Source organism: Cyprinus carpio, unplaced genomic scaffold (assembly GCF_018340385.1).
Source record: "Cyprinus carpio isolate SPL01 unplaced genomic scaffold, ASM1834038v1 S000006820, whole genome shotgun sequence".
Taxonomy (NCBI): domain Eukaryota; kingdom Metazoa; phylum Chordata; class Actinopteri; order Cypriniformes; family Cyprinidae; genus Cyprinus; species Cyprinus carpio.
Genome location: NW_024879401.1, coordinates 429672 through 456100, shown reverse-complemented (window position 1 = coordinate 456100; position 26429 = coordinate 429672). Strand labels below are relative to the sequence as shown.

General features: G+C 34.9%; 1 pseudogene; it reads right to left on the bottom strand.

Moving 5' to 3' along the window:
* Positions 1-8409: 8409 nt before the first annotated feature.
* Positions 8410-21077, bottom strand: LOC109055585 (annotated as a pseudogene).
* Between the last annotated feature and the right edge of the window lie 5352 nt (positions 21078-26429).

Here is a 26429-nt window from a genome sequence, read left to right as displayed (position 1 = left end):
TACACAAAACTATTGCATGAATTTAGATGACTTGGAATATTATAGTTGTATGAATAAGTTTTCTGATTTAATGGTGTTTTTCCATTTTATTTTTTATGACCATCAATTAATCAAAAAATGTTTTAATAAATTTGAAAATCTGAAAATATATCTGATTTATATACATATATATATATATATATATATATATATATAATATATTCCTAAAGAGTATTACATACATTTTTTTTTTTACTGAACCATGAAAAAAACTTTGTGATATTATGCTTTGTTTGGAGCATAATAAACAAATGGAGAGGGGAAAAAATGAAAATAGATATTGTATTCATATTTTATGCTATGTCCTCTGTAGAGGAAATCAGGAATCAGTTATTATATTATATTATATTATATTATATTATATTATATTATATTATATTATATTATATTATATTATATTATATTATATTATATTATATTATATTATATTATATTATATTATATTATATTATTGTTTTTGTTTGTTTGTTTTTGTCATTCACTTATTACATTTTTTTAAAGTGCCCCAATAATGGGTAATGAAAGGTTTGTAATTTAGTTTTGGGAGTCCCCAACAACAGGTTTACATGCATGCAAGTTCAAAAAACACTTTCATTGTCTTATAATATGCATTTATTTTTTACCCTACTTGCTCAAGGACTCCCAAAAGATTCGCTCAACGATTAATTTTTCCAAACCCCTCCTTTGCGTGATGCTAATCTGCAGTGATTGGTCCGATTAATCTAATTTTTACTTCATCATGACTAATAAGTTTGTGAGCACAGTGAGTGCTGCTTTGTGTACAGCATTGCCGTGGAAACCGCTATTTTTACCACTCCAAAGGCGGCACTTAGTGGCAAAGAATGATTTTGCATTTTCATTCAGACTAATGGGAAAAGACCAGCAAGTGGGCGGGCAATATGCTAATGGTTCATGTTGACGTCAACATGAAACGCTTTGGGATTCATTTTAAAAACGACGCGTTTCAATGATTCAGAGACGACTTTTTCTTTCGAGAGACAATAACTTTATACAAAGTGCACTTTCAAATTTAAAAACTTTGCAGGATGTTTTTCACTTAGAGCTGTGTTAAACACTGCATGAAAGATAATTTTCAAAAATCCATTATAGGGGCACTTTAACTTTCACCAAACTTTGAACAATATGATTCTCAGCTATGTTATGAGAGTTATAACAGAGCGATTTGATATAGGCTACTATTTAATTTATGTATTATGTGTGCACAATTGCAATTACTGTTCCCATTCTATACAATTGTTTTTTTATATTGTATCTAATTTGCATATTAATGTGTTCTTGGGGCAACATTTAATGGAAAAAGTAAGTGTAATAATGGGAGTAATAACTTTTTCTTAACATTCTTAACGTTTTCTTAAGAATATCTCTATACTCTCATATATTTCATAGGAATATTTGATGTATAGTTTTGTTTCCTATTGACTTGTTGTGTCTCCACAAAATGCCTAATTTACATACTTCTGTACATGTCCTGGTGTCCTGTACAGAAGATTTGTATGAAACTGATGTCCTCTTTTGTGACAGTTTCTGATTTGTAACATTTTCCTGAGATGTTTATTTATGACAAACAATATAATTATTACTTAGATTTAAATAATAATTACAAAACAGTATCATATATCCATAACTATGCTAAATTTGATTATTTGGTCAATATCAGTCATTTTAAAAGACAAAGGAAGAGGAGTTGTCATGGTCAAGCCTCCAAATATTTGATATCTCTAAAGCCCTGAATGTGCTCAGGACATCCAGACATAAAACTGTGCCATATATGGTCTCTGAGAAATTTGCTACAATATAATGTCCTCTACAGAGGACTCAAGATGTATGTACCAACACTTTAGGGATTAAAAACTCTTCTCTAATTTATTAATTGTTTTCATGCATGCAACAAGTGGTGATCCAAGTATTGCAATCTAGTATTGTTTATAAGATATCCAACTGGAAGTGAAATTAATTGATTAACAAGCAAGTGTTGCTGACTTCAGACCAGATTTCATTTCACAAGCTGTCACTGCAAGCTGGCCATACACACTCATTCATTGGATCAGTTGGAAACTTGGGCCAGTGAGGGGGTAGAGGCGTGTATTTTGGCTCACACTGTATTCGCAACAGTTTATCAGCTCACTCATTTAATCTGACAGGTTTAATATAACACAGGTGAAGTTTGTGGAGCTCTGAATCTTGGCTGATTTTGGCAGAAACATGTGTGGCCGCTGCTGCCATTTCATCAAGACAAAGCGACTCTTTTACCTCCCCGCGGGTACTGACAATGGCTCATGTGTGTACATGTAAAAAGAAGCGAAATGAAATCCATTTTATAAACAGAGAAAGGTCAGTGGTGACGTGGATGAGAAGCACAACCCCTTGTGCTCACAACAGTCTGTAACCTTACTGTGTCCTTTATGCTGCTGTAACAGATGTCAACCATGTAAACTGATATATTTTGATATACTGGAAAAAAAAAAACTGATATGTTTTAAATATTTGATATTTGCTAAATTGGAAAATATTTGATAAATTAGAGAAGTTGCTTTTGCCAAGTAATAGCTGAAATAAAAGTACTAAAATGACTAAAACTAACACTGAAAAAAATTAAATGTAAAAAGTTAAGAATATTTGTATAATGTTATATATTTGTCATATTTAATGATCTATATATATATATATATATATATATATATATATATATATATATATATATATATATATATATGTATATATAAAATTTACAGTAGTATAGATTTGTCTATGTTTGGATATACATACTAGCATATAATAAGAAAATACACTATAAAATAATAATAATAATATGAAAAAGCAAATACATTTGTGAAAATTAACAATATTTGTCTATAAAAATATACATGTGAAGAATATTGATTATATTGAATATTGATAATATTGAATATTGACACTAAAAAATTATAATAAATTAATATGTGTGTGTATGCATGCTTTTATATACTATGCTCAAAAAACATAAATACTACATTCTTTAAAAAAATAAATAAATAACAAACAAAACAAACAAAAAACAAACACACATTGGGGTTTTCTGAAACCCAAAACAGTCAATCATGTCATGAATAAATATATCTTGCCAGATCCCATATTTTCTTCAGAAACTAATCTTTTGGATTCACTCATTCTCAGCTTGATTCCTTCTACATTTGGGGAGAAAAAAATAAAAAAATTCTTCATCGTCCTATTTGACCTAGATTCCTTTTCACATGAATGCCAAAGTAGACAGCACTGTAATATCTGAGCCGTTTCCTGTATTTAAAGGTATTTCCTCATTTCACTAATGTGGTGTTGTTTCAGTAAACTAAAACAGTACTCAGTCTCATTAAAGAAGACGTAACTTTTGAGTCTGCAGGATCATAATAATAATCAAAACATATTAGAACGCTACACAATGCATTTTGCAAGACTTTCATCATAAATCTTTCCTTAAATTTCAATATTAATGCACAAATACCAGCAGCTTTCCAGAAACTGGGAATCTCTGGAGAAGATCTCAGAAATTGGATGTTCTTGTTGTATTAAGAAATCTTCGACATATGGTACACACCTGAAGCAAACTTTGTTATGGTTTTCCCCATTGATGGAGTTTTGGCATGTATGTATAGTACAATGAATGGCAGCAATTACACTTTTTTCTAGGAGCAAAAATTCTTGTTTATATGAAGATTACAATAGCAATAATTTAGTTTTTTTTTTAAGCAGTTATAGTATATTTGACTAAAATGTCATCCAAAAGCTATCCATCTCACAGAATACATGTTTAAAGGAAAAGTTTCACTTGGCACAAAATTACTGCATTACTGTGGAAACAAGAACAGCTTTATTTACTCAATACTGCTTTTGCTGAAGCACATGTTCCTGATCCATCTGGCATCTCATCCACCATAATGATTGTTCATTACTGTCTGTCACTGTCTGTTCATTACTACTGTAATGTTCCGATTGCGCTCTTTTGTGCTGTTTTTCTTTCATTTTTCTGTAAAATTTGCACTGGGGAAAGACTTGTCATTTTTATATGAAAAATGGGATGGTGGCTGTGCTTAGAGTGAGACGTTATTAGTCTTGTTAATGTGTCAGAAGTAATAAATCAAATCACTCATTCACGTGCACATCACGTTCACGTTAATCCAAAACGTGCGGAAAAAAGTAGGAGTTTGTGTTTCAGTAGCCCAGATATTCATTTAATATTCACAAGCAAGGACCACACTGGTTTATTGTTCAGAATGTTAGGGATGAGTTGGAAGAGGATGGAAAGTTAAAGGGGATAGGATGATGATCAGGTTGATCAGGGTGTCTGGAACTGATGGTCCAGAGAGACTCAGGATGGGGGTATCATCTCGTTTGTATATTTAGGCCAGATGATTAGGACCCCCAATGCAACCTTGAAAAGAATAAGGGGAGGGAAGGGTGGGTTCGAGAGAAAGAGACAAACTTTGCGGTATGAGGTGGCCTGATATATAAAGGATTCGGGAAGTGAGGTGATTGGTAGAGGTGTGTCCTCGCTCTAGTTAACTCCCTTTATTTGAAATTACTGTTTTTTATTTATATAAGGTTTTTGTCTAAAGAACTTAAATAGCTCTAATTGTAAGACTCATTTGGCAAGTCGAAAGAGTCTAAAAAGCTCCTTCCACTCAAAACATATTTAATTTGTGCGTCATATTTTTAACATTTCCCTTCATCCGTACGTTCACTTCTGATGCCAAGGAAAAGGTGGGCGTAGAAAGGCAGACATTACTTCTGGTCACCATAATATTTCAATTCATCACCAGCAACCTTGTGGTTGCCAGACTGAACCGTTTTCAAAGGTTTAGGAAAATGCAGCATGTAAATAGAAAAACGAATGAGTAAGATTGTTGAAGATGTTCCAAAGGACTGAAAGAGAAAAGTGTAGCATTTTCTTGCCAGGCTGTGAATATATATGCTGTGTTCAGTTTACTTCATCAAACAGCAGCTTAGAAAGTTATTAATGGTGACTGTTATTTTAAATGACTCTCAGAAAGCATAAGTCTTAAGGTTTGTCTTTCATCATTCGCACAAACATCTTCAGTCTTCAATCTGCTGCTGCCAACCGCTGCACGTGTCAATGGAAAGTTGAGGCAACTCCCAGCCTCATTTGTCCTGCATGCTGTCCAAAGACAGTCCTCTGTGCCTTATTTAGTCAAATGGTACATATGAACTGCTTTCTGTTTCAAACAACCTTCTGTTTAGGCTTATGAGAATTTTGAGCTTGGTGTGACCAAAAATGATACCATCCTGCACAGAAGACCTTTTCTTTGTGAGGAAAGAAGTAAAGAGACATAGAGACACTAGATATTTAGAACCCGAAATTGTTGAATGAAGTAGTTATTTTTGTTTTCTTTGCGCATAAAAAATATTCTCGTAGCTTCATGTCACATGGACTATTTTAATAATGTCCTTACTACCTTTCTGGGCCTTGAATGTGTCAGTTGCGTTTCTGTCTATGCAGGGTCAGAAAGCTCTTGGATTTCATCAAAAATATCTTAATTTGTGTTCTGAAGATGAATGAAGGTCTTATGGGTTTGGAATGAAATGAGGGTGAGTTATTTAATTTTTGGGTGAACTATACCTTTAATTCTTGGCATATATTTAACAAGATGTTGGAAACATTCCTCAAAGATTTTGGTCCATATTGACATGATAGCATCACTCAGATGCTGCAGATTTGCCATCTCCAGTTCCATCACATCCCACTGGTGGAAAGGTTTGCAAAGGTTCTCTGTTGGATTGAGATCTGGTGTGTAGGCCATTTGAGTTTAGTGAACTCATTGTCATATCCAAGAAACCAGTTTGAGATGACTTGTGGTCATGAACATGGTCAGCAACAACATTCAGGTCTGCTGTGGTGTTTAAACAATGCTCAGTTGGTACTAAGAGTCCCAAAGTGTGCGAAAAAACATCTCCCACATCATTACACCATCACCAGCGTGAACCATTTATACAAATCAGGACTGATCTAAGCTTTCATAATGTTTATGCCAAATTTGGACTTTACCATGCAAATTTAGCAGGAGAAATTGTCAGACCAGGCAACCTATATCCAATCTTCTATTGTCCAGTTCTGGTGAGCCTGTGCAAACTGTAGCCTCGGTTTGGCTCACAGTGTGGTCTTTCGATGCTGTAGCCCATCTTCTTCAAGGTTTGACGTGTTGTGCATTCAGAGATGCTCTTCTGCATACCTTCAATACCTTACTGTTGCTTTTCTATTAGCTCAACTCAGTCTGGCCATTCTCCTCTGACCTCTGGCATCCACATTCATTTTTGCCCACAGAACTGCTGCTCAATTAATATTTTCTCTATTTCAGACCATTCTGTGTAAACCATAGAGATGGCTTTAAATGGAAATTGATTTGAAGTTTGTCTGGCATTTCCCTCTGATGGTCTGGCATCAACAAGGTATTTTTGCCCAGATAACTGCATATCACAGGATATTTTCTCTTTTTTGTTTCTGTATATTTAATTGACCATGTCTACAGTTGCTGTCAAGTGATTAGCTGATTAGATATTTGCATTAACAAGCTGTTGAACACATGGTCTGTGTTGTTGATTAAGTAGTTGATTGCTTGTTTCGATGCACTGCAGATTTTTCTGCAGAATCATGGGTAATATATTTGTTTCAATCCACGGTTAAACCCAATTATAAAAAAAAAAAAAAAAAAAAAAAAAAAAAAAAAAAAAAAAAACTGTTGACATAATGCAGACTGACAGCTTAATTGGGTCCAACAACCAGAATTATTCTGACATGCTCACAGTGTTGTTCTTTGTCTGTTCTCACTTAGTTGAAAAAGAGCAGGTGAGCATATACACCTTCTGTTTTTCATTTTCTCAAAGTGGGTATTTCCCTCTGTTTTTTACATTGTCGATTATGCTGTAAGAAAGCAGTGCTAACACTAATATTTCCATGTCCTACGTTATTGCTTTTTTGAGTAATTTCTATCCAAAGGCACCAAACTCCAATAAACAGGCAAAGTTATTTATCAAGCTGTTGAAATCATGTCATTATATGTTAGTGGCACTTTATAATATAAACATATGTTACTGTGGCAGTCACCCTACATTATGCTGTTTTGTTATGATGTCAGTGTGGCTGGCTGGTAATTACACTCAAGTTGTGTTTCTGGACTGCAGGCGTCCAGGTGGAACACAACCTGGATGGAGAATGATGTTTCGGACATCAGCCATAAATCTTGGCTTTCTATGGCACAGCAGACTGCAATTGTGGCAGGTCTGAAAACAGACAGGCTGCATTGACAAAGTGGACTTCTAACTAATAAACAAGTTTTAACAGATGACTTGAGGTGTCTGAAACTGCAGGTGTTAAATATATTTACTAGCAGCTCCTGGTTTAGTAGTTATCGTATTTACCCATCCTTCTTACCAAGAAGACAGTTCAATTCTTCTTCTAAATTAGATCTACAGCATCTATCAGTCTGAATGAATGAAAGTAATGTGCAAGCGTGCTGCTCGATAAAATGATTCTATAATCCATAAGGGAATTGTTTTAGCTGTTACGTTGAGGGTGAGAGAGCAGTAAACACTGAAAATGATTCCATCTGGTTTTTATTACAGACAGATGGCCTCAATAGTTTCTCTGGTCCATTCATTGTGCCAGTCCAGGGTTTCCAAAAAAGAATCCAAATCCAGAATCCAAAAAATAATAATAATAATAATAATCACATTGTGGGCTGAACATATAACTACATTTTCAGTTAAAAGAGTTTGAGATTCATTGGGACTGATTACTGAAGTTTATTGTAAAATGTTTTTAAACAACGTGAGGTAGAAAACACAAATATATACAATCATATGCTAACATTAGGCCATTATAACAGACATTGTGACATTGAGAAGGACAGTGTAAAGTGCCCATCAAAACCTTTCTTGACATATATGTCCGATTCAAAGAGTTCTGAAGTTTTCCCATTTAAAGGGATAGTTCACCCAAAAATGTAAATTGTCACCATTTACTCACCCTCATGCCATTCCAAACCTGTATGAGTTTCCTTCTTATTTAAACATAAAATAAGATATTCTGAAGAATGCTGATGGTTCCCATTTACTTCCATATATTTCTTTCCCTACTATGGCAGTCAGTGAGGACCAAAATCTGTTTGGTTCTTCAGAATTCTTCAAAATATCTTCTTTTGTGTCATACATCTTCTTTTGTGTTTAACTTGTACAGTTTTGGAAAAACATGAGGCAGAGTAAATGATGATAATATATATATATACATATATATATATATATATATATATATATATATATATATATATATATATATATATATATATTTTTTTTTTTTTGGCAAACCATTCTTTTAGCAGAAAAAGCTGTACTTGCTGTTCTCTGAATGTTCTAAAACAAGTAGTAACATTTAAAAACCATTAGATGAACGTCCAGATAAAACGTTTCAGAAAGATTCCACAAACAATGCATAGATAACACTTTTGTGCTAATGTTTTGGGAACATTACTAAACACCAGATAACTCTGAACGAACATTATATTAAGAAGAAACATTTTTTCCAGTAATGTTAACTTTAAGAGAACCTTGCCAGAACGTCAACCAAAGTTCTCAGAATGTTAGCTGGATATGTCTTTTATGTCAGCAACTAAATATAAATGTTCCCCCTCTGTTTCATTTTTGATTGTGACTAAACCAGTTGAGAACCATTGCATAGTTCACCCAAAAGTTCTGTCATCATTTACTCATCTTAAAGTTATGAATCCAAACCAAACCAAAAGGTTGATGTATATTATTGACTTCCATACTTCAGAAATCAATGACTGCCGTCAACTGTTTGCTCACCCACATTCTTCAAAATATCTTCTGTGTTCAGCAAAACAACAAAATTCATACAGGTTTGGAAAAACTTCAGGGTGAGTAAATGATAACAGAATTTTCATTTTGGGGTGAACTATCACTTTAAGGAATGACAAAGGGCACCTCAAATTCATTTGCACATAATATAAAAGCAATTTTTTGGGAACCTCCGAAATCATTAAATCATAATACAGTTTTTTTCTCTGAGACAGTACACAATACCTATGCATACAGCACCTCATTAGAATTAATATCATAGACAAGCTATTCACAACAAGCTATTTACAGTGTTTAACGATGTGGACATTTCATATTATGTTTGTTTGGATGTTTTTAGATGTAATATCCTGCCCTGCAGGATTATACCCACATTCTTAATTATCATCAAAAACCATATCAGCAGTCCTTTCTTGCCCTAAAGCAAAAAATACATAAAAATAAATACATAGTGAAAAAAAGAGAAAATAAAAATATAAATGAGTGAGAACTTCCTCAACATGTAATGAAACTAAAAAAGCTAACAGTCTTTAAAATGTTCTTTACAACAATAACAGAAGATTAAAACTCCTTAAGTGCTTTTTTCTCTGCAATACAGACACCATATTCCCTGAATGATCCTCTAATTACATGCTTTTTAGGCAATACAATGGCTAATCAGCTTGATGCATTGGAAAGGGTCTCCATCTATAAAGCAAATAGTTCAGTCAACATTCATGTGAAAGAAAATACAGCACAGGGTGGTTAGAGCAGAAAAGGCCTCACAATGGCCACTATTACAGCCTAATCAACAGACCGAGTCGATGAGGGACCACGATTTCAGCACACGCTCAAATAACTGCGTATACCCTGAATGCCTGGCCTCCCGAGGGGTTCTGCAGACTGCGAGAGAACACAGAAGTTAAATAAGCAATGTTTCCCAACCCTTAAACATAATTGTGTTCGTACCAGCATTCGGTGAGAAGCCTATTTAGTAGAGCTGTTAAACGATTTATCGCATTTCAAAATAAACATTTTTGTTTACACACTATATGTACTGTTTATTTATTATGTATATACAAATATTTACATGTATATACATGTATATTTTATATTATATATTAATATATTTAATATATAAACATTGCATATTTTTCTTTAATATATAAATATATGTGCATGTGTTTGTATTTATATATACAGTACATAATAAATATACACAGCAGACACTAATATATTATGTAAAACTTTTATTTTGGATGTGATTAATCGCGATTAATCATTTGACAGCACTATTATTTAGTTAAAGTAGATGTTTATGATATTTTAACATATCCTTTGTGATTATCTGATGGGATGGCTGTGTTCATTTTAATTGTAGAACACGTTCATTCATCTGTGATTTTGTCCGCCATACCTTTGAAGTGACATACAGTATAAAGTTTACTCTAGCATGCTTGGAGTGGAGCCACTGGTACAGCTCTACCCTAATCAGCTTTATTAATAAAGGCCTGTGATTTTAAAAGCTTAAAGAGAGACAGGCTGCCCCATACTCTGCCTTACACCAGCTCCACACAGGCCAGTTTGGGGATAAAACCTACCTTTCTGAGAATATGCCGTTCTGGTAAGAGGAAATGTACAGCTTCCTGTTGTCTGTGGGCATCACGTCAACGTAACCACCTGATTCGTTTCTTAAAACGCCAGCATGAATTGCAGATCTGCATATACTAGATTTCTGCAAAACAAATTTACATTTAAAATGAAGTCTTGGTGGGGGGGCAGCAATCTTCTTACTTTCAGTTTGATTTTAAAAAATAAACAAAATGCTTACATCTGAATAAATTTTGGTGCCAATGACTCGAGAAAGGTGGGGATTTTCTTGCAGGCAGTTCTTTGGACAGTAAATCTTGTGGGAAGAAAAGACAGTTTGGAAAGATTTGTTTGACAGTGTAATAATAGTAGTTTCAAATGCTATCGGCAAGTTTCGTTTTAAAATAGATTACACAAAAGAACATTTCACCTGGGGGTTTGGTTCGTTACAGATCAAGTTTTACCTTGGACAGTGTCTTGCAGGCTTCTGGTAAGGGCACAGCGCAGAAACTGTTGTCTCGCATGTGATAACTTTTACTAAAACAAAGGAAAGATGATGAAATTAATAGTAAAGGTACTGTATGTAACAATCTGGATCATGCAAGACCCCTCTGTTTTGCATTGGGGTCATGATTATTGTTGTCAGGGTTTATTTTGCAATGATAACAGACTGGTTGTTCATCATTGTGCTTTTTCCTCAGCTACTTATACTGTATATATATATATTCAATACCTATTATTACTATAACTATTTTTTTAAGAAGCTTATTTTATTCAGCAAGAGTGTACTAAATTGACAAGAAGTCAATTGACAAGAAATGACAATAAGGACATTTATGTTATAAAAAAAACATATTTTAAATGTTGTTCTTTTGAACTTTTTATTCATCAATGAATTCTAAAAAAAACATTAAGCAGCACATCAGTTTTCAACATTGATAATAATAAGAAGAAGAAATATTTGTTAAACATCAAATCAGCATGTTAGAATTATTTCTGGTGGATCATGTCACACTGAAGACTGGAGTATTAAACAGTTTTTTTTACTGTATGTTTTATTAAATCAATGCAGCCTTGGGGAGCTTGAGAGAATTCTTTCAAAAACATAAAAAAAAAAAATTTAAATGTAGCCATGTAGGAAATTTGTTGGCAAATTAATATACAGTAGCACTTATATAAAATATTTCACAGCTGAATGTCACAACTGAAATTAAGTATTACAGAGAACCATGTCATGTATTCTAAATTTTCATTTACCTGTAACTTTGGATACTGTGAAGGCATTGGCACTCTGGTATTTCCTGCAACATTTTCATTATGTTAGATGAGATGTCTCTAATGCGCATGAAAGTCAATCTTGAGGAGACTGCTTACCCGAGGGACTGAAGTCCATTTTTGTATGATTTGATGAAGAAGTCCTTTCTGCCCTGTCTTGTGACATCCAGCCAGCCTCCATCATTGTCAATGACACCGTAATGAATGCCTGCCCGGCAAATACTGGATTGCTGAGGGCAAAGATATTGTCAGTGTGAAAAGTTTGGACTATATGTGATAAGATAAACTAAAAAAAAAAACTTTATGCCAGGCTTACCATGTCATAATACACTGTTCCAACCACTTTTGCCATGCTGTCTAAACAACCAGCAGGACACTCATACCTATTACAGATGCAATAATAATAATAATAACAATAATAATAATCTGGGAAAAAATAATAGCAGAAACTGGACTGAAAATTGGAATTATTATTATTATCATGAAAAAGACCCATGTGATGTATATGGCATGTTTTTTTATCTCACCTATTGCATGTGGTGCCTTTACACTGATCTCTTAGCTTTCGGTCACATGTCACAATCTGGGCTGCATAACAAAGCAGAAAAAACACAGGTGGTTCATTTATGTTTAGATATGCTGTATAATTTAGCAGCACTGCAGAAATGCACAGCTCTGTTCCTGCAGTTCTGTAAAAGCAAGCCGTGGAATTCCAGCAGGAGCTCATGGTGGCCAGCAGCAGGAGATCTCAGCTTTCAGTCCAAACCAGCTTTCAGCAAAGGAAGCAATTTAAAACCCACAAGTATTCATCGTCCCCAAAGCAAACATACTCAGCAGGGAGATCACCATTATGAGAACAAAAAAAACTCCCTGCTGCACAAAGTGACTTGCAACATTAAATATATGTTTGAAAAAAAAAAATTGACAGATCCATGCCTGGTGAACATCAAAACAATCAGAGTTAAACAGAAATAAATTTGCATGCTAGCAATTTCTGGGTGCAGTCACATTCAGAAAATCAATTTTGTTTTTCAAGCACAACTTTTATTTCTGAAAGTGGTTCCCCCATGACGCTGGAAAGTATAATCAGAGAACCACAGCTTACACATCTGCTCTTTGCTCACAAATGCATTTGGGCGTCTGGTTGGACTTGGGGCCTGTAAACGGGGCCCAGGGCTATGAGGGGCCTCTGGTTCTATAGAATTTCTTTCATCTGTTTCCTCACGTGGGCTTTGTCTATTTGTTCCATCACCTGAAAATAAAGCAGAGAAATGAGCAGTCTTACAGTCTCTTAAGCTCACCAAGGCTGCATTTATATGATCAAAAATATAGTGAAAACAATACAGTGAAAACAGTAATATTTCTGTCAAATATGACCCCAAACCTTTGAACAGTAGTGTCTTTATGGATAATATTGGAAGCTACTTCATTAAAAGCTCATAACAAACCTTTATAACAGAGGTTTTCTCTGCACATTCCTCCATAGCTGGGTGGACAGGCAGAGCAAGGGGTGCCATGCTTATATGGGGCATATCCCCACCAGTTACCCCTGTACAGGATGAAACACACACAAGGACAGACAACATTGACAAGCTATCATAATATAAATGCCAGTGAATGAGAGCAGTATTTAATAACAAATGAAGAATAATTTAATAAGTTACTCACTTTGGTGAGTAGTTGCACACAAGATAAACAGCCTTTGCCCAGATCTGGCCCCACACATTCATGTTGTAGCAGACATTGATCGCACAGCCAATTCGACTACTAGTTGCCCAAACAAGCTGGAATCAGTAAGGAAAACAGACAATCAGTTATATCTGCCTAAAGTAAATCTATCCTTAAATAGCCTTAGGCATTATCTTTAACATAAGGAATATGTGCTATAGTCTATTCAAATCTTTTTGTGTGGGTTTTCTAATCTTGTCTTTACAATGGCCCCAATCTTAAAAAGAACACACAACAAAAGAAAACAAGTAGTTATAGCCATATGATTTACTATATGTCATGTTATAATCCAACCTATCACTAAGATTTTTTAAAAATAATCTTTTATTGTGTTAATTATAATTTTTTCATTGTTTCATTTTTCTTTATATGTTTGGTGGTTTGGTAGTCTTTAACTGTTTAGTAGTAGAAATATTTTGTGGCCATTTACGGTCACTGCTCAGCTAAACTTCTGAGGTCCCTCAAGGCTCTATCTTGTGACGTCCTTAGTTTTAATATGCTACTATATGATTTACAGCCCTTACAACTGCCTTCTAACATCTAAGAATCATTGTCAAAAAGGCAGACAGATATTGGCACTCATGTTCACTGGTAGCAACTGAAGCGCTTCAATGCTCTCCTGTCTGGTGTTCTCCAAATGCCCAGTTTAGACTCCAAACAATTTAAAAAGGCTGCAGCTGAAGTGCTGACAACCAGAACGAGAGCACATATTACATTGGTATTAAAATTCCTTCACTGACATCCCATAAATTTCAGAATTGTTTTCAGATCTGTCAAATGCATAAATGGATTTGCACCTACTGTAAATACACTTGTGATATGCTTATGAGGTATGCTATTACTGTATATATACCTGAGTGTAGTGGGTACAGACTGGACCACTGCACCTAAAAGGGCAGTGAGGGTTACATTCCTGGGGGTAGAACGAGTAGTCTTTGACCTCATCATACCAGGCTTGTACATGAGAAGTAGGTGGACGGTATCTGGGTGAACATTAAAAAAAGCATCATTAGTAATACCTACATTTAATGCACTGGACTAATGCAATATAAAGTCAAACGTTCGTTGATATGTATACTACTGTTCAAAATTTTGGGGTCGTTTTTTTTTTTTTTTAATGTTTTTAAAAGAAGTGTCTTATGCTCACCAAGCCAGCAATTATGTGATCAAATACAGTAAACACAGTAATATTCTGAAATATTTTTTACAATTAAAAACAACCGTTTTATATTTTAATATATTTTAAAATGTAATTTATTCCTGTGATGGCAAGGCCATTACTCCAGTCTTCAGTGTCACATTCTTTAGAAATCACACTAATCTGCTAATTCAGTTATTATTATCAATGTTGAAAAAAGTTGTACTACTTAATATTTTTGTGGAAACATTGCATGATGCGTTTTTTTTTTTTCAATATAATTTTTTTACAACAATGTTGTAGTCTTTAATGTTGCTCCTGAACTATTTAATCTGTCCTAAATAAAATGAATAATTCATTTCAAAAACTTTTGAACAGTAATTCAAACCACAGTTCATTTGTTTTTTATGTGTTTAGTATTACTCTTGGTTTTTTATGTAACAAACAGTCTAGCATGGTTGACTCACAGACTCAGAAACCAAAATAAGAACATTCTTACATATCTAGATATCTAGTTAAACTTCTAGAAAGTGCATCAAACCCTTGCTAGAAATTCCCTCAAGTGCCAGTATCTTTTAAAGATCTGTTGACACTAACTTCAAAACATTCTTCAAACAGCTCACTGTATCAGCATGGTGCTTTGACTTCATTTCCAGGTGGACTGAAAAAAAAAAAAAAACATGTCTGGCCTTACTGACTAAAGTTGTGTAAACCAAGCCAACTGGATTACAGTTTGCCAGATCTAAAAATCAATCTCTAGTTTTTATATGCAATATGCCATCAAGCAGTCAGTGAACAGCATGTAGGTGGTCTTTGAGTGTGCTATCTGATATTGAGACTGGTGTAAATATAGCATTTCACTAGTTTATTTTAAATACATGTTAGACATACAGTACACCACAATTCTGGTCTGGGGCCAGTAAGTTTTTTTTTTTTTTTGTTAATTAGTATTTTAAGCCTTCTTTTACAAAAAAATTTAAATAAAATAAAAAATAAATAAAAAATAAAATCACAATGACCCCCCAAACTTTTGAACAGCAGTGTATTAATAAAGCTAAATTCCAGCTGCAACTCTGACTAGTAAGCTCACATTGCTATATAAAACACCAAAGGACATTCAGACCTTCCCCAGTGCACTTCCCCAGGTTCTGACCAATCTGAGGCAGCAGGCCAGCTGGGCCATGTTGCCACAGGCAAGTCTCAGCCCATTCCTGAGCACTCCGCTCCAGTTCAGGGTCCCACACCTAAAGAAATACAGAGACATGGCAGAGAAATACAGATTCAGATGGAAACAAGTGGCAAGTAGAGCGCTACAGAACAAAGCTGTTTAATCTCTAAACTTTTGTACTGTATGTGTAGTTAAGATGATGACCTGTTTTATAATGTTGGGTTAACAGGAAAATGATCTAGTCCTGTGAAAGTCAATGGCTGTTGTAGTCAATAATATTATGTCAGTTTTAGCAGGTTAAGTTCTCTTTAGACTTCAATACAATGTGTGCTTGCAGGCTGGAGAAAGAACCAGGTTTCTTTCTAGTTTATTTCTCTTGTTTCTTGTGATTCAAACGGCACAGATATTTTTTATTATTATTATTATTTTTGGAATACAATAATCTTCTCCATGTGTTTCTGTATCTGTCTTCTGTAGCTCCTGCTCTGTGTTGCTAGGTTTGGTCACAAGCTACATCATTCAAGGCCATTCACATATGTGTTTTTCCGTCCATCTGACCCATATTTTGCTGTTTAATAAAAACATCTCATTATTCTGGAAAAGTATAACAGCACTTTCACCTTGAATGGAAAAGCCATGCACAACTCAAGGTTGGAGAGAACCATGAGCCAGAATTGTGGCTGGGGGAGTGATGTGACCTGTCACTGCCCATACATGTTACACTTTTTTTCCTGGGTAGTCCCAAAGCACAGGTCCAGTGCTAAACCTGCCCCAAATAAGGTCCCTAAAATAGCCTGAAACAATTGCCTGAGGACATTAATCCTTGAAGTGAGCGCCTGCCAACTGGATGTCTGCTTGGTTTGCTAAGCCACCAATCAAAGTGGGGCCTCATACTGTAGAGATAAAGGAATATTCTGCATTCAATAAAGTTAAGATCAATGATAGCATTTTGATTCATCCCTCATTTTCTTAACAACAACAACAAATAACAGACTTCAATGGAAGCGAATGGGGCCATTATTTGAACGATGTAACAGCAGAAATGTGCAGCTTATAATTTTATAAAAACATTATTATTTTTCTGTTAAAAATTGTGTAGTTGTAAAATTGTTTCTTATCATTTTTTATGGTCATTAGTGCTTTAAGCATTATGCTGTCATGGTGACGAAGTTGTGAAACTGATAAAAATGTCAACAATTTATTATTAAAATATTTTATATAAAATTTTAATTTAAATGTATTAGTGTTACAATTTAAAACATTTAAAATAAAAACAGATAAAATATCAACCACATTATTTATATAAGTTTTAAAGACTAATACAAATATTTAAATTAATATAAAGTATGAATTAGAAAATAAAAGTTGGGAAATTGAACACTTAAGAAAGAACAACAAAACGAATTTTCAGAAAAGTCCAATTAAAAGCTAAAGTAAAAAGATTTTTTTAAAACATTAGTTAATCATGTTTTTACACTAAAATCATGTTAACGCATTATTTACATCTATATTATTGAAACATACTGAATATTTTACTATTTACAGATTGCCTCCATTCACTTCTTTTAAAGTGCCTCACTGTAACCCAGGTTGTTTTTATTTCTCTAATAATCACTCTAAATAAATCAACTAGTACATGAATACCCTAGTAAAATTTTAATATACTAAAAAACAACATTTTAGGCTTAAAAATAACGTTTTCAAGCGAAGTTGTGTCAGTAAATCCGTTAATAGATTTCAACTATACTTGGTATGAAAATAAAATTTATGTTAAAAAATGACTTTTTTACTAGGGTCTTAATGGCTTCTGGTATTAGGGGTGGTACTAAATCATGCATACAACAAAATCGAACACTTCTAAAACACAAATAGATTGTTTACGCTGGGTCAAAATCGAAAATTGAAACATCAGTTAGGGTTAGGGTACAGATCTGCAAATTTCACCAGTAAATGGTCTATCCTGCAAAATCTGGTAAACTCAAAATTGCAAAAGTGATTCTGTTTGCACAGCGCTATTGGTATGGGAGGGGCCCCAGAGAATCTGACCGCACTTAGACAGGACTAATAAAGAAGAACACGCCCGTCAGTGCAGACACTCACACTCTTTCACACACCATTGTTTACTTCACTTGACACCTCATCAGCTGCACGTTTTTTTTGTCATCTGGTTCACATTCCAAGAAAATGAAAATTTCCAGCGTCCCTCAGGAGCTCATTTTTTTCTGGTGAGAGGGAAAGTATTTTAAATGAATAAAAAGATAGAGTTATATGCAGCTGCTGTACAGCATATGTGTGCCTGTTGAACGAGGGTCTGTTGATTGCTCGATTTCAGACTGGAATTCTGCGCTGTTTTGCCTAGAATTCCAAATCCGGTCATTATGAGAGGCTGTGGAGGGCTGGAGCTGCGCATCATCACACATCCATGTTCTCCAGATCCATCACCCCATTCCTATACTTAGCTCCATCTTGCTAGCTGCCCAAACTCCACTCCGGACACCCAGTTAACAATCCCTGCAAGGCATCTCTCAAAACACATGCCCGTCTTCTGAAAAGCTGAAATATAGAAATGGGGTCTTAGTGTTCAAGAGCTCCATGGCACCACTTAGAGGTTTCTTTTTTACTGTTCTAACAGTGTAAACTGTATTAGTTTCATGGTACTGGTTTGTTAGTCGTAGCTGCAAAGGAACAAGGCTTTCAATTCTATTTAATTTTTAGTCTGAAGCAAATGGTTCAAACTAACAGTCAAAAAGCTTGGAAATCCTAAGGTTTTCATTCTTTCTTTCTTTCTTTCTTTCTGTTTTTTTTTTTTTTACAGAAGACTTCTCTGGAGAGCCTAAGGCAGCATTTATTTGATCAAGAAAATACACAGTAATTGTATTGGAAATATTGTGAGAATATTACAGTTTAAAGGAACTGTTTTTTTTTCTAATTTTAATATAATGTAAAAACAAAATGTTAGCGAATTGATGATGTTACATTGTTTTCAATTTGACTTGTTTGCTAATGGAAATAATATAACAAACCTAATAATAAAATAATTTATTCCTGTGATGGCAAAGCTGAGATTTTTAAAATCATTATAATATGTTAGGTTAGGATGCTTTGAGAACCCTTTTTGATATTAGAAATATTAAAAATGTGTTTTTGCTGCTAAATATTTTTGTTTAAATCAGTATAAATATTATTTTAAAACAGTAAAAGTTTTCACAGTATATTTAATCAAATGTATGCATTTAAAAAAATCTTTCTAAAAAATCTGTTTTGATTCCAAATGTGGTTTGCTTGGTATTGTTAAAAACAGAGCAAATTTATTTCTGTATAAATTCGATGTTCTACTGATCCAAACCTTTCTTTGAAAAGAAGATTTAGAATGGTGGATGTGAAGAGAACTGTTGAAGAAATTACGACAAAATGTTCATTTTTGAGCAAAACTATTCTTTAATACCCTCTTGGGAGACTGAGGGCTTTTTGTAATGTTTGGGTGGTAATCCATGCCAGGACTAAGCATGAGGAAATGCTGCGCTTCGAAACAATATTGAACTGTATTTGTTTTTACAGCACCCTCAGATACTGACATTCTGCTAGTTTATATCCACGAGTCAACAATTGCGCAGAAGGTGGCTCTTCGTGTCCGTTTCACAGAATGACTGGAAGAATACTGGGGAATAATAATTCTTCCATCTCAACAATGATCCTTCAGACAGAACAATATATATGTGATTATACATGCAGACTAAAGTCTTGGATGGTGGTGAGTGTCTGCAAGTGTGTGGTCCTCTGTTAAACAGCCCATTGAAAACTGACCAGTGCTTGAGCAAAGAAATCAGGGCAACTTTCGCAGAAAGCAGTACGTTCATAAAGCTGTCTAAAGCTGTACAACTGTTTATATGCACCCTCAAATATGCATATTATTTTGATACTTTATTTCTATCCTGCAATGGACACGAATTTGTCTGTAATAATCTCATGCCTTTTTTCTTTCTTTTTCTCATAAACCTCTGGAACCCCACCATTCACTTTTGCAACAAAGACCAGTAATTACAAACAAATACACACCTTGGTTTAGCATTTTTTTTTCAAGGCCTTAGTAGATCACAGACGATACCTTTATACGCTTCTCCAGTCCCATTTTACAAGTTATTTTTACTAACCCTATAATTTGACACCATGAAGTTTCTAAAAACTCTAAATTATCAACATCATCAAAACTTTGCTGACAAAAGTGAAAATGAAGTGACACTACAGCCAAGTATGGTGACCCTACTCAGAATTCGTGCTCTGCTTTGACCCATCCAAAGTGCACACACACACACTCACACACGCCCGCAGAAGTGGGGCAGCCATTTATGCTGTGGCGACCCCCCGGGGAGCAGTTGAGGGTTCAGTGCCTTGCTCAGGGGCACCTCAGTCGTGGTATTGTCGGCCTAAGACTCGAACCTACAACCTTAGGGTTAGGAGTCAAACTCTCTAACCTGGTCATGGGAATCTAAGTTGTGGTCTTAGGGTTAGGAGTCAAACTCTCTAACCCTTACTCCACAACTTCTCCAAATAAAGAATACCAATAACTGTTAAATATATATATTTAGCGTACAGAAAACATTTTACAGGTTATTACTGAATTTTTATAAATATTAATAATTAATATTAATCTTATTAATATTACTGAATTTATAGTTTCTTTTGACTGCTTATTAAAATCACTACTTTCTCATCAGGCTATACTAAAAAGGCCAATTCATGTTGCTGCTGCCCCATTATAAGACTATTAATTCTCGATTCTCACACTTTTGCTAAAACTTTTGCAAAATGATTAGGTCATAAAAAAGCCCATGAATTTGACAATTACAATTTACCTCTATGCAATAGCAAAACCTCAAAAACAACTGTTGACTGCAAATCAAGTCAATGCAAAACTGACTGCAAAGTTGTATTGTGTACACATACCGATAAACCACATTGGATATTTATTCCTAATATGTGTTATTGTAGAGATGTTGTAGTGTAGAGATGTTTTACCATGTATTCCATATTTGAAGCTGGTGGGTAGACCTGCCCCCGGAGTTTGTTGTGGAGGTCCAGGATTGCTTGCATGTCACTGGCAGGGATGGCCCTCTTGCTTCTCTGTCTCTCCACCATCCAGTCTCCATCATCATCGGTACTTCTCAGGATTAAGAAGAATGCTGAGATCTGTGGCGTAAACCGCACCATGGCAAACACACTCCGGGTCACCAGCAGGAGAAGAGAGACCTCTCGTAATGCAGAGGTTAAGTGACCCATGGTGGATGAATTCTGATGATGACGTCTGAGGGTCTGAGGGGTTAAACTGAAGAGAGAGGAACAGCTTTTTAGGCAATAAAGCTGATAAATAAAACAGGTACAACAAAAAAGAGAAGGAGATTGGGGAAGGTTTGCCTTGGAAGAAAAAGATGGAAAACTCTTTTGTTTTGTTTTGTTTTGTTTAATTTTGAAAATTAGGCTACTATAAGTATTCCACTAGGGACAGAATTTTGCAGATGAAAGGAAGGTACAAACAGGACATGACCTTGTTTCTTTTTTTTTTTTTTTTTTACATCATGACGCAATTACATCTTCACTTGGTCCCTGGCATTCTGCCTTACTACTTATAAGCCTGTACATTTCTGTCAATTACGTTTCGTTATCATGCAAATCATTTTCAAAAAAATCATTATCTTTTTGTATTGTATTGTGCTTCTTAATTTTTGTGAGTCATATTAATTCTCCACGTCTGCAGCCTAATTTAAAAGTTAATAAAAAGGTATGCTTTTATATGATTTTTTTTAAAAAGCATTTAACCCAAACTGAAATATTTATTACAGTTCACAACAGAAAAAAATATATCCAGTCTTAAAACTTAAAACTTTTTTTTAAAAAATACTACGTATCCTACTAAAATTTATTCTTCGTTTCATAGGACGAATAAAACTGCAGTAAAATCAATTAATAGGCATAAACATATTTCCACTATGTTTTTAGTTGAAATTCTGATATTCGGCTTTTAAAGTAACTTACTTCTCAAGCCCATCATTTAGATCGGTTCCTTACAAAGAGGCTCTCTGTTCATTACGATTTTAAAACACGCCCCTACGGATCGAGTCATGTGAGTTGACTCGGGGCCGAATCAATTGTGTGAACAAATTGTTCAAAACGGCTACCCTCGATTCATTTAAAAGATCCGATTCAAAAGAACGATTCGTTCACGAATTTGAGACGACTGTATCAACATCAAATGGGCTTTAAATCAGATGAATGACGTCTATAGTAAACCAACAAATACAAATATCTCGCAGACTTAATGCAAGCTGTACGCTAAAATAACAAATCGTCTCATTATTTTGCTAAGACATCGTGAAAGTAGACAGCCCCTCACATGGTCGAACAAACTGACCCATAAACCTTCACTAACAACTGCTTAAAAAGTAGCTATTTTTGAATGTGTACACTTTTTTGACATGCTGATACCCTGAGACAACGGGGGTTCCATCGAATGAGCGCCTCACGCCAGCTTTTCTGCCAGACATTACCAAAAGTGGTGAGTTTTAGTATCTACTGACACTTCAAAGTGTAGTGACAGTAATGGTTTTTTGCGAATGATCCTCCGATATATCCCAAAGCATCCTTGTAATCGCGTAGCTCATAACTGCAATTTAGCGCGGACATCACTGTGCCGTGGAGACTCGTTTCCATCTATATTTGACAGGCTGCAGCCAAGCTCTTTAAATCCACACTCACTTCTTTTTACAAAGTCGAATTCTTTGAAACACACCTCCGTGTTGCTCACCCCACCCGTTTACTGATCCAAGAAATATTTAGAGACTGGATGCTTGTTGTGTGTATAAAAATGGTGCCAGTGTGTGGTAGAGGCTAATGCAAAATCCATCGTTATTATTTTTATGCAACGTATTGTTATCCCGTAAGTATGCAAGAACTCTGGTGGTGACATGGAAGGTCAAACAGAGCCTGAAAAATTCCTTAGATTTCTAACCGTGGTTGCTATGGAGAGGATTTGTAATTAGATCTCTTCTGAAAACATCCCCAAATGATTAGCTGTGTTTGGATTTCAAATTCCTTGTGTAGGGGCCAGAGATCGACCAGGCAAAACATACGATCGGTTCGTCCAGTTTGTTCAGCAAGTGACCAGCATAGCATTGGAAATGGTACCTGAGCTTGGGAAACTGGGAAAAAAACTTGCCATCTGCTTTGTCTGTTCCTGGTTGTTACTTCACCGATTTGATGTTTAGGCAGTATTCCAGAGAATGTGGCTTCAGCAAAGAACTGACACATGACTATGTGGCTATTTTCACATACTGTTGCCTTTCTGGGTCAGATTTGCACCAGCCTGTCAGTCTCTACTTCTCACCTCTTCGTCATTAATAAAGCAATTTTTTCCACAACCACAAAAAAAATCGCTCGCATAGCTGGTTATTTGATTAGTTTGTTTTGCAACTATCCACCCCAAAAACATCAGCAGTATTATATTTCACCCATGTGTGGCCCATAAATCATTCAGTAGTTGGATTCACATTTTCTTCCCAATTTAGATTTTTGACCACCAGAACCATTTGACATGACTCTGCATATTCTTTTAAATATAGGTGTAAAACACGTGTAGATACAGGGTATTTACATGAAGTTTTTGTTTTTAGGATTTAGAAAAATGAAAACGTGAAAGTTACCTTTATTAAATACTACATAGGCACTAGGTCACTAAGCAAATAAGGTAATTTTGTGACATCACAAAAGTCAGTTTTTTCTTGCGTCTCAGGTGTTAATTAGACAAAATTGTAAATAATAATAATCCTGCAATTGTATTTGTAAAAAATAAACAAGAAATTACTAATTACTGTATCTGCTAAATACAAAAACGTTTAAATCATAACCATTGACCATCATCTTTACCCATCCAACACCAATATTTTATTTAGATATTTGGCTAATACTTTAACAAAATACTGATTTACTTTTTACTATTTGTGCTATATTTTGCATAGCTCACAAAATCACTGATCTCTTTAATGTAAATCCCAGGCGTTCTAATTGGCTATACAGTAGCTCATGTGCATACATTTTGTAACTCAATCCAGTTTTATTGCTGACTCTTTAATTCCACTATTTTAGCATCTCTGTACGTTCCAAACCAGAAGCTGTGCTTTTGGATTACAGCTTTTACATTGCACTTAATGTTATAATGAGTCTCTACAGCATTGAACCTACCCACATTTTAAACAGCATGAACCAAGTTTGTGCGGCTGGTTCGTGTAGGTCAATGGCATTGGGGCGTGACCGCAGCCATCAGAATGGATAGCGTGTGACAGAGACCAGGGACATATCCACAACTGCTGACAATAGAATCCAAGGTGTTAATGGTGCCCAGCATGAGGCCACCACAAACACTACAGTAATTCATAAGACACAAGTCAGTATAGAGTCATGGCATTTAAGGGGAACAGTTTACCAAAAAATAAAAAATTCTGTCATTATTTGCTTCACGCCTCAAGTTTGTTCCAAGCCAGTATGAATTTCTTTTGTTTCTTTTTCTGTGAACACAAAAAGTAGATACTGTGAAGAATGTTTATGTAAAACAAACAGATGAAGTATACAAACATACTATGGAAGGCAATGGCTGCTACATTACTTAAAAAAAAAAAACACCCACTATCACATATCCATGGAAAGCTTCATATAACATATGGTGTTAAATAACAGACAATACGTTTGCCTTTGCTGTGTAAAAGCTCTGGGTTGACTCTTTCAGTTGAAGTCTGTTGTCACTTTCTCTTATTTGCGATCCCTCTTGGGCAGCCACAATCGCCACTATGTCCCCAACTGTACATGTGCTTTAAATGCTGAATGAGAACTAGATAGTATTTAAGTTAGTGGTCCTGTGGTAGATCCTTACTTTTCCAATAAAACCTGGATGAAACCCAGAAAACACACGACCAAAACAGCTCAAAACGTCTCCCCTTAACTGTTTTTCTAGGTGGAATTATATCAATACAGTAGTTGGGTGCAGTACTTTTTGTTAATCTCTCGTACAAGGCACTAGTGTAATCACCCTTAATATAGGAATATTTCATGCATACTGTTTACCTTGTTTGATACTTTGTTAACCATTTTCAACATAATGTTTCACAAACTATACAAATGCCTACTATATAATACATTTAGTAGAACAGTAAGTATATAATCTACAGGCCCAAGTATGTATATATACGTAGGCCAGTATTGGGCGTTTCAGCTGTATAAGCTCTGAGATTTCAACTTTAACATCATGAAAAAAAAAGTAGATTTTAATTTATTAATTCCATGACATAAAGAGATATTTAAGATGCAATTGGTCACTAAATCAACTATGCAAATTTGTGCAAAATATGACCATGCAAAGTACTTTACGAAAAATGTAAACTCTCAACTGACTTCTATTTGGATCATTTTCCTCAATCAGCGTCTGTAAGTAATTTCACATTTTTTTATATTATATGACCCATAATAATATTATGATGTCCCCCCTCGTACACTAGCTCTAATACCCTCCAAACTATTTGCCATTAGTCACACTTTACCTACAATGAATCACACTAATTGTTGAACAGTATACCAAGCGATATTTAATTATAAATGATACAGACAGTCCCATAATGTCAGTAATAATTCAATAAAAGAAGAGTGTCGTACTGGGGTTTAATAAACTTCTAACGTAATCTGTTCTTTCGGTATCAGGATTTGTAGGAAAAATAATCATAATACCCATGTTATGATAAGCTATTTTTTTTGATGATATATATGCTGAATTTGCAGAGAGAAACGTGCAAGGCGGAATGGACAATCTATGTCATTGACTCATACCTTGCAGTAATGCGCCTAGGATAGCTTCTGGCAAGTGGTTTGTGCAATAAGTTCGAAATACAAGCAAAAAGAGTACATAATGACAATGCAATTGCCTCTATTCCCCAAACAGAGTTCTGTTTTGGTCATGCAATTTTACATCCTGCAGGAGATTATTCATGAGATGTTATGGACACAAATATATGTAAAAAGCTGTGTTTGTTTTTTTGTTATCTATCCAGGGCTGGTGTAATTCCGATTTCACAGCAGGAAACACACTGAAATTCTTCCTGTATAAGGGTTTGGGTAGGGCACAATGGGTAACAAGGTGCATCTCATTTATATTCATATGGAGCCACGTCCCTACCATATTCCTCCTGTAAAACCAAACACGGGCAACATCACTGTGAAGAAGGAGTGCTGCGCTCTGGGAGCACTTACGGTTCTTGATTAATACTCTTAAGATAAGCTTCCTATCTGGACAACCAACATTGTAGGGCCTAATGCATGATATGCTGATATGCTGAAACTACCGAGTTATCAGACATGGCCTAAAAATAAACTTTGGAAATTCTCCATTGACATTGATCATTCAAAGAAAATATTTTTGTGGTAATTATTTTAGAAATTAATACTTTTATTCAGGGGAGGCGACCCCATTATCCTTGGTACTGATCAAAGGTGACCAATCCAAGACATTTACTCATTTTACAACATGTGTTACTGGCGAAGCTTATTTACCAACGACACCTAAAAAAAAAAAAAAAATCGCATCCAACAAAATAT